The sequence below is a fragment of the Etheostoma spectabile genome, chromosome 10 (assembly GCF_008692095.1).
Source record: "Etheostoma spectabile isolate EspeVRDwgs_2016 chromosome 10, UIUC_Espe_1.0, whole genome shotgun sequence".
Taxonomy (NCBI): Eukaryota; Metazoa; Chordata; class Actinopteri; order Perciformes; family Percidae; genus Etheostoma; species Etheostoma spectabile.
This window is the reverse complement of record NC_045742.1, coordinates 13400023-13409709: the sequence shown is the minus strand read 5'-3', so window position 1 is coordinate 13409709 and position 9687 is coordinate 13400023. Positions and strand designations below refer to the sequence as shown.

The 9687-nt window shown below is 40.8% G+C and overlaps 1 protein-coding gene across 3 annotated transcripts in view; it reads left to right on the top strand.

The window, feature by feature from the left end:
- Window positions 1-8132: 8132 nt before the first annotated feature.
- The window catches only part of fgf13a (fibroblast growth factor 13a), a 102634-nt gene continuing 101079 nt past the window's right edge, over window positions 8133-9687 (top strand). For 2 of the 3 annotated variants that reach the window (XM_032527721.1, XM_032527718.1), the window contains exon 1: window positions 9243-9687. This exon is cut by the window's right edge and continues 138 nt beyond it. The gene's annotated coding sequence lies outside the window, so the exon portion shown is untranslated. Of the gene's footprint in view, window positions 8385-9242 lie in introns of those variants that run through there. The other variant, XM_032527719.1, reaches the window with a different exon arrangement.

The following is a 9687-nucleotide window of genomic DNA, read 5'->3' as shown; positions in this document are numbered from 1 at the left end:
ATAATAATAATAATAATAATAATAATAATAATAATAATAATGATAATAATAACTTGTTTTTATATAGCGCCTTTCAAGAAACCCAAGGAGAATTACTGTGGCTGAGCTAAAGGACGTTGCAGGCTGTGGTAAACAAGTGGTGTTTCAGGAGTTTTTTTTTAATATGGAGAGAGGGGGAATGGAGAGAAGGCCAACGTCTGAGGACCACAGGTTTCGGGCTGGGGTGTATGGATGGAGGAAGTCGGAGAGGTACTGTGGGGCCAGGTCATGGAGGGATTTGTAGGTACGAAGGAGTATTTTATATGGGATGTGGGACTTAATTGGGAGCCAGTGAAGGTGAACGAGGGTTGGGGTGGTGTGCGGCCAGGGTCACCCACACCAAGACCTGGCAGCACACACAGTTTTGGACATACTCGAGTCTGTCTAGGGTTTTGCTGGGGACCCCGGACAGGACTCCATTCAGTCCCTCGAGGATTTTGCGATGTCATCGTGATAGCAACAATTCACACAAATTCAACCAATCATCGGGAATTTGGTGAATTCGCAATTTAGACCAGTCCCCGTAATTTTTCCGCAAATTTCACCAATGACCCGCGACTTCCACCATTCCCAGCAGTCCCACGTGCCAGAGTCAGTTTGGGAATCTGAGGCGTACTCTAAGTGCCACTGACCAAGCGGGAGTGAGAACGGGTTAACGTCGGCAAGTTAATTTCCTTGTTTCTGATATGAAGACGACTTGTGTGTGACTCAAACATCTTACATTTACCAACAAAACGTATAGCGAAAGACTGTGTACATTTTAACATCAATGTACGTTGTGTTTTTTCAATCTATTCTCGCTGAAAGTTGCTGCTGTTTCAATCCTGTCGGCTTACTGCAGTGAGCAGGGCCACTGCTCAGTTCCCCCCGCAACTGAAATGCGCACACACACAAACACACACGGTGGATGCAGGAAAAACTGGAGATGAGATGTAAACAATGACTTAAATTGAGGACAATAAGAAATAAAATCATGTGAATGTGTGTCCCAGGCCAGGTTTGGAAATGTAACTAACAATGTAAAGATCAACAAGCCACTGACTAGAGATGTTCCGACACCAATACCAGTATCAGTATGGCCTCCGATACTGCCTAAAACGCTGGTATCGGGAAGTTTAGGAGTTTATGCACCGATCCGATGCCTAAAATCTACGTTAAAGTAGTTTATTTATGTTGTTTTTTCCCTTATAACTGACTGTCAAACTGGATAATAAAATAAAGTTCTGTGGTGTTTTTTGTTTGTGTGTTTGTTCATGTTTCACAAAGAGTTTACCTTGGCCTGACTGTACGACAAAGTTAGAAATCATATCACAGCCATACAGGGATAGAAGCATGCAGTTGTTAAAACATTATATAATATATGACCCACTGGTATTGGATTAGTATTCTGTGTCGGCTGATAAGCAAGTTCAGATATCAAAATCGGTATCAGGAAGCAAAAAATGGTATCCGACCATTTATACCACTGACACACATGTTCAAACTTGATTAATTTGATAAATTATTATGTTTTTATCTTAAATCCACCAGCCATTTTTATTTTATACCAACATTTGCAGCATTGTGAGCCTTTTTGGTAAGGTTACTAGGAAAACTCAGCCCAGAATAATTTTATTCTCACCAAAATAAGTTTCCTTTTTTTTTTAAAATAACTATCCCAAAAAAGACAAATTTTTAATCACAATTTTTTTACAAAAGCTCCCGTACAATCAGGCATTTTGGGTCTTAATGGGAGGTTATGAAAGCATGAATGAGGGTTTCTGTCACTGATTCAGAAAGTGATGGCCGGAGTCTGGAGATGTTTTTGAGATTACACCAAGGTTGCAAACCTCAGAGGATGGGAAGGTGGCGCACCTATCAACATCCAGGGTGAGATCTCCAACTGTCTGGAGCAGCGCCACAACCAAGAGCTCTGTTTTGACCAGGGAACTATACTGTATTGGCAAATAAAGAGATATGTGACATCCGTTTGATACTCAAAGACTGAATACACACTTGTGTTACTAGGCATTCCTCACTACACTTCAATCTTGCGAGCTTGTACAGTAATATCCACAGGGAGCTCCTGTGATGTGAGCTGTTAAAAGAAGCACTGTGGGCCACAAAGCACTGCTGCCCTCCATCACCCCCTCCTCAAGATAAAGTCATTGACATTTATGTGATAATTGATAGAGTCTTGCTCTGTTAATTATACTGTAGTACAGTCATTTCTGTAATTTAAAAGCCTGACGCTTCACAGCCATTCCCCCCACTTGCATCCGCACCTATAGCCAAACACTCCATCTCAACAATTGGTGTAAGAAGTAGAGTTGGGATATACAGGCTCACACAACCATAGGCCAATGGTCTTAAATAAAATGTGACTTTCAGATGAAATCCTGCCAGGAAAGCATATTTAAACCAATTATGCATTTGTAGTTTGTACTGGAAATTGCAGTAGATGAAAATGTTTTATTCTGGCATATACAATTTAACATTTTGTTGATTTGTTAATTATAATTACTCTCTGTATGAGCTGGAACACTTACAAAAATTCTTAATTGGAGTACAAGAAAAAATAACTTGACTGATTTATAAGAGCAAAGTACTCAAATTACAGTAAAAGGCGCCATATTAAACTTATTTAACCAAGTAAGTGGGTCAGTGACCCTGTAATTGTTGGTCTAATTAGTTCATAGGTTTATTTAAATTTGTAAAAGCATAATTTATGGATGCATGCATCACAAATGAAGATGACTTAAAAAAATAACAAGCCAGTGCCTGAGTTTGTATATGTACTTAGCCATTGGCAATAGTGACCCAGAAACACAGTACTATTATAAATTCCTTTAGAAATGAGAGCTCAAGTCCACTTCTGGTTGTGTGAGCCATGATGCAGCCAAGCTGACAGACGCTGCTGGCTCGGGGATGTTCAGCCACCGTTAATGAAAAGTGGAGCTCCCATCCCTCCTGGTCAGAAAGTGCCCACAAAGCTCACTGTTTTCCAGCTGAATGTCAAAAATTAGTTTGCAAAAAGCTATGTAGGACAGAGCCAAGGAGGTGGAAATGGGTCAGAATAATTTTTCATAATAAAAAATCAATTCCAACTTTGCAATCTTTACATAGTTAACATGATTCAGGTGCTGATAACTCACCTGTCAGTGAACTGATGAGGACCTCATCAGCAGAGGTAAATAGCAGTGTGTGAGCTGCACCAAACACATGCAGATCATCTGTCCCACAGCTGAAATATGTCCTCTATACTCTGTTACATGTGGGATATAAAAATGCAATCTGGGGAGTAGCCAAGTCAATTATGAGGTGTTAAAGAGTGACATGACAGAACTACTACATCCTGTCACATCTTTCAACCCTTGCATGGTCTTCATTTCCATTTTCAGTTCTTTGCTTTTACTATGCAGAATTTGCTGCAAATATTTGTTATATTCACTTATGGTGAAAACTTGTGAATTGGCAGATGAGTGACACTGCAGCACAATATTGGAGCATTGATCTCCCCCTGATTTTTTAGGACTGATCCATCCATGCACCCATACTGGCTCCTCAAATATCTCATCTTGGGTGGATTTTTAGTCCTGCCATGTTGCAAATCAAGCAGCTTCTTCACTATTGGCAGGCTGACAGTCTGTCATCCTATGCAACTTATGGCTGTTATCCATGCAACTGGAAATTGATTTGGTACTGACTTCCAAAAGAAATGTACACTTCCAGCTCTATGTACATAATTTCCTTAAAATAGCATTTCTGGTTAAAGACATGTCATTGGCCATTGGAAAAACGTGTCAAAAAATCAACCTATTACTAATCAAGAAAGGGTTTGACCAAAGGTTTTGCAATCTTTGTGGAATTGACATGAACGTGTAAGGGAGAGTAGGTACTATAAAAATCATTACTTACAGTAACGTGCCTCTCATAAATGTTTCATGAGGCAATGGCGCATTTTCCAACAGAAATCCTGCAATCAGCGAACAAACAGAAGGGATTTAGAGTTATTGTATGGCATTGGCAGACACAGCCAGTGATGTGATATCAGAGGTGACAGAGTGTGAGTCAAGAGATTGTTTGTGCTGTACCAACCGGGCTGCAGGGCTTTGCTTTACACAGGCTGGGGGGAATGTAGCCCTGTACAGCAATGCCCAGCTAGAAAGGTCAAAGGGGGCCCCAGGCGATGGACACAGTTGGAACACAACCCACTGACATTTACACTCTCTCTAACCCTCGCTCTTAATACCTCATTCCCAACATGCACATGCCCTGCCAGTGAGTCAGAGATCTACCTCATTTCCACACTTCCGTATAACTCATTAGGAAAGGTAAGAAGTCACCAGAACCTACTGGAGCCTTTTGATGATGATTACTCTCTTACTAATCATCTCAAGTATAATGATGAAAAGAACATATTTTGAAAATAAGATATTTTAAGCTGCTATTAAAACCCTTGTCGATTCAGCTGGAACAGCATTGGTGTCTGTTGTAAACAAATTTACAGTATGTAAAGACCTTAATTAAATTAATCACATTTTTTATTGTATTGTCCTTATTATGATCTGTTAAGAACACCCATATTACATGAAATGTCTGTTCCAAATCCTGAAATATTCTGGAGTATTGATGATGACCAAATGGAGTGTGTAAAAAAGGCCATGCCCGTACTCCATGCACCAAATGAGGAAGTGTTGACTCAGCTGGACGAAGACGAAAGATGACTGGCCAGAAAACCGGAAAAAATGGCGACATACTCCAAGTAGCTCCACAAGTTGCTTGGTGCTGGCTATGTCACAGTCATATCACCAACAGAGGCTAAAAGTAGCAGCCACTTGCGGTTCATCCAGCACATGGTGCACCAAAAACGTGACGGACAGGGTAGTCTTCAATTGCTCCTTTACATACAAGGGCAAGAACCTGAACAGCCACCTCTTGCCAGGGTCCACATTGAGAGCTAGCCTTTTGGGAGTCCTCCCTTGATTCAGGGAACACCCAATCCTACAATAACTAATTTTCAGCAGTTCAGCACATATCAGGAAACACCTGGAAGCCACCGCAAAGTTGCTTCATGGGACGGCCAGCAGCACTACTCAGCCTCTTGCCGAGGGAATCTAATCAAGTCAGGAAGGGACATTCCCACAAACAGCAGATTGCTTACCCTTGTTCTCGAATACGATGAGTCTTCTGACCTGATCTGAGTTGGAGGTAGACTCCGTAGGTGTAACTGCCTGAGCCAGGAAGTTCTGCACCACGTCCTTCTGGCCCCCGCTCACCCAGTCAGAAAGCTCCTAATCCAGCACTGTGATAAGCAGTTGCATCACCCTGGAACTGAACGTGTCTTTGTTGAGCTGCACAGGACCTGGTCCCGAGAATGGCAGATTTGCCCCCCTCAAGTTTGAGTTTCTGACCTGCCTTCTTTTCAACATGGATGGATTGCTTTGGCCCTATGCTTGTCAAAATATGCAGACAAACTGAAAAAAGATGGGGCATCCTGTTGTGTCTTACCACCAGGGCAGTCCACCTAGACCTGCTGACTAAGATGGACTCTTATTTCTTTCTAATGTCACTCAGACGCTTCATAGCTCATAGGGGAAACCCTTTGAGCTTTTATCTGATCAAGGCACCAACTTTAAAGGAGGAAATAGGGAGCTGCATACATTGGAGCCTTCCCTCAGAGATCAGCTGGCAGTAGAACAGATCCGGTTCCGCTTCAATCCCCCCGGGGCTCCTCACTTTGGTAAGTCGTGGGAAAGAGAGATGCGATATATGAAGACAGCCCTGCGCACCACAATAGGAGCTCAAACTGTGTCAGAAGAAGTGTTGATAACTGTCTTGATTGAGGTGGAGAGCATCCTCAACTCTAGGCCCCTGGGCAATGTCTCCAATTTCACACCCAACTCCTTGTTGATGAGGCTGCCCAGACTCCTCCCTGCCACAAGTGGTCTACCCAGAAACTAAACTTCTTAGTCGCAAGAGGTGGAGACATACTCAAGTCCTGGCCAATCATTTCTGGAGGCACTTAATACAGCACTTCCTGCCCACCTTGTTGGCACTACAGAAATGGAATATTGAGGAAGAGGACATCAGCTTTGGGACTGTAGTCCTCATTGTAGATCAGCAGGTTCCAAGGGCTCTGTGGCAAGTGGGAACTGTGAAGACCGTCATACCGGGAGCAGATGGCCATGTGAGGACTGAGTTTGTTCAACGGAATGAGCGGACTTACACCTGCCCAGTTGCGTGGCTCATCAAACTGCCCTCTTTCCCCCGTGATGCTGAATTTGAATACCAAAGTTGGGGGCAGGTGTAAAAAAGGCCATGTGCTGCGCATGCTTTCCCATTATGCAGCCACTGAGAGCTCCGCGGCAATTCAGCACACAGCAGATTTTGCGGGAAAGGATGTCCAGCACAGAAACAAAATAAAATATCCGTTTAATTTTCCAAATAAAATACACCGTGCTCACGGTGGATCATATTTACCTGCACCACACCTTGAAAATATCATAATGGACGGAGACAAAACACCGGCGTTTGGGTGGACAGACCAGTTATGACTAGACCAAATGTTGGTGCCATCTAACTTACATGCAAGTAAGAAACTAAAATGAACATACATTGCTACTCTATCGCTGACACAGCGCTGTAGAAATATGGCAATGGGAAACGAGACAGAATACCAGCTGATCTGGGTGGCTGGCTGAACTTTAATGCCACACCTACATTGCCCATTATCAGCAACCATTCATCCAGTGTTCCTAAGACACATTCTGTTCACTAATCTGACATTATTTAAAAAAACTAACTGAGAAAACATTAGAGAACCCTTTTGCAATTATGTTAGCACATAATAAACTGCTGCCCTGGTTAAAAAAAAACAATGCAACTGATCTGAGCTGGTATTTTGTCTTTAATGGAGTGCAATGAAAATTAAGTGACCCCAAACTTTTTGATCGGTAGTATATATATATATATATATATATATATATATATATACTACCGATATATATATTTTGCTATTCTGTTACCTGGTCCCTTGCTATAAATAATGGTGTCCTGTCAGCTTGTTTGGACTGGGCATACTGTTTTGTGTGCATGATAAAATAATGAAAATTTAATTCATTCATTCATTCATATTTTCATATTAATTTATAAAATTGTTCATTGAAATGGGGCTCTTTGCTCATGTAATGTGTTTATGATTTGAAAGTGTTGTGTGTATATGTGTGATAATGCTAGTTCTGGTAGGCTAAATAAGTATGCAACCACTCTGTCTTATGAAGACATCCAATCATACCCTCACCCTTTCCCCAACCCCAATGTCACTTCCTTGACCCCACTGCTACTAGATGGTCAGCTCCAATCAATTTAAGAAATAGGAATAAATCAGTACCTTTTTTTGAGGACTGAAAGTTGTAAGTGAGTTTTAAATTATGATTTAATAACAATAAAGAGGCAAATGGACAAGGACTCAGTCATCTTCATAAAGGAATTATAGCAATATGGCACCAGGACAAGTAAAAAATCTGTCAGGAAAAGTCAAGGACTATCTAAATGCACAGGGGGAACCACTCCATGAGTGTACAACCAAAGACTGAAGACTGCCATCTGTTAAGCTATGATAAACAAAGATAATACAAAGATACTTAACAAAATGTTTATGTACTATTAAATACAATATGCCATGTTGTGAACTTTTAATGGGTAATCACCAGTCTGTTTGAAGCTTGTTCAATTTAAAATTCCAGATACATAGTAAAGATTGACAACTTTATGCATTCAACGATTTTAATAGTGTGGCTTGCTGCTGACAGTATGACAGAAACAGTCACAATGCAACAATATAAAAAGATGAAAAGTACTGGAAGCCTGCTGGCATTACAATTAGCTTAACTTGATTTTAATTTGTCTTAATAACCATAGAGAAATAAATAATATGACTAAACTTTTTAAAATCTTTTGACCATTTGAAGCAGAGCCACTCATTGAAACTTCAGTCGTCTCAGGATGATTTGTGCTTGTGAAGAAAGTTTAAAGGGGGTCCTGTTTCTTCTAAAAATAGCAACTATATAGATCTTGTAACCCTCAACCCGCAGTTCTTTTTCTTCTGCTGCCCCTGAGTGCTAACAGACCGGCAGAACCAAGAGATGTGACATGAAACCTGCAAAAATTGGACTGGGACTTCTGAATGACAACTGATAAAATGAATACCTAGAATTTTATGGAGTATAGTGACCCTAAAAGTGGATTAAGAGTCTTAAAGTTTGAGTTTTTGTCAGTAAGTGTTGCTCACTCAACATTAGAAACTAGACAGTTTACTGCAAATCAAAGAGAAGGATGATGTGCGACTTTTACAAATTTTGAAGGTAAGGACCCCACAAGCTTTAAAATCAAATACACTATACCTACGTGCTGTAGAGACTACATTTCACAATTGGAAACCTAAAGGTTAAGTCAAGGTTTCCAAAAGGAGGATATGATGTGCTGCTTTCTATTACACACCTACTTCAACCACTCTTAATGTTATGGATTTTATGTTCCTGATTTTTCTTCTTGACATAATAAAAAAAGGATGGGAGAACCTACACATTTTGTATCTTTTTTAATTTGGGTAAAACAGGTCCTTTTAATACATGCCCAGGTATTTATCTGTTTTGTTATAGCATGACATTGGATTATTTAATTTAAAAACAATCTAAATTGTCCCACCTTTTTCCATGTATTTTGTTTTGTGTTAGAGAAAATGGGCTCAATATTATGTTTACAAAATGAAGTCAAAAATATATTAAAATGGAAACCCTATCTGCTGTCCCACATTGTCAATACAACTTTTCAGCACCTGCTAAGTGTGCTTTGGCCTTACCCAAACAAAAAACAAGTTGTCATTTTCTCAACATAGTTTGGTTTGTTATCTAGTTGCAGTGGTTAAGGTGATCTTGTTACCATAACAAAGTATTAATCTATCATATTGCAGAACATTTTACTGAACTATTTTGTTTTCAATGTCATTTTGGCATGTTCCCCCATTTTAACGTTTTAATTCCCCGGTCTGAAAATCTAAATGTATTGTTCATTTAACTTCTGATTGCTATGGTATAGCCTCCAGCGAGCAGTTTGTTGCAAATGGCATCTCGTGCATTTAACAAAGTCAAAAAAACACTTCAGATCATAGAAGAGGGAGCCTACGTGCGCAAACTGTAGCCTCGGTGAATGGAATGACGCATAGCTCTGCAAAAGCAACTGAAAGAGAGCAACAGCAAGATGGTGTGCACCATGCAGCACAACCTCCTGCTTTAATTCTTCACCATAACGACAACACAGCTCACACACTGACTGCATTTACGGATGGGACTCGTTTTCATCTCAGCGGTGCTACTGACGTAAAAAAAAGAAAGAAAAGAAAAACAAAGGTCCAGGTGTGAATAAGCGCTGTAACGGGGAGAGCGCTCGCACGTTGTGTATCCTGTTGATCCTGGAGCAGAGCTCGTCAGTAGGGGAAGCCTCAGACAAGGAAACCTGGTCGCTCAAGCTGCACTGGATGACATCTCGTCCCCCGTTTGTTTGCACATAGGACGATTGAGTGCTTTGACCTCTATTTTTTTTCTTCTGAATGTTGATTTAAGATCTGTGGGGGGGAGGGAGGGGGGAAACCTGCGCTCCATTTCTCAG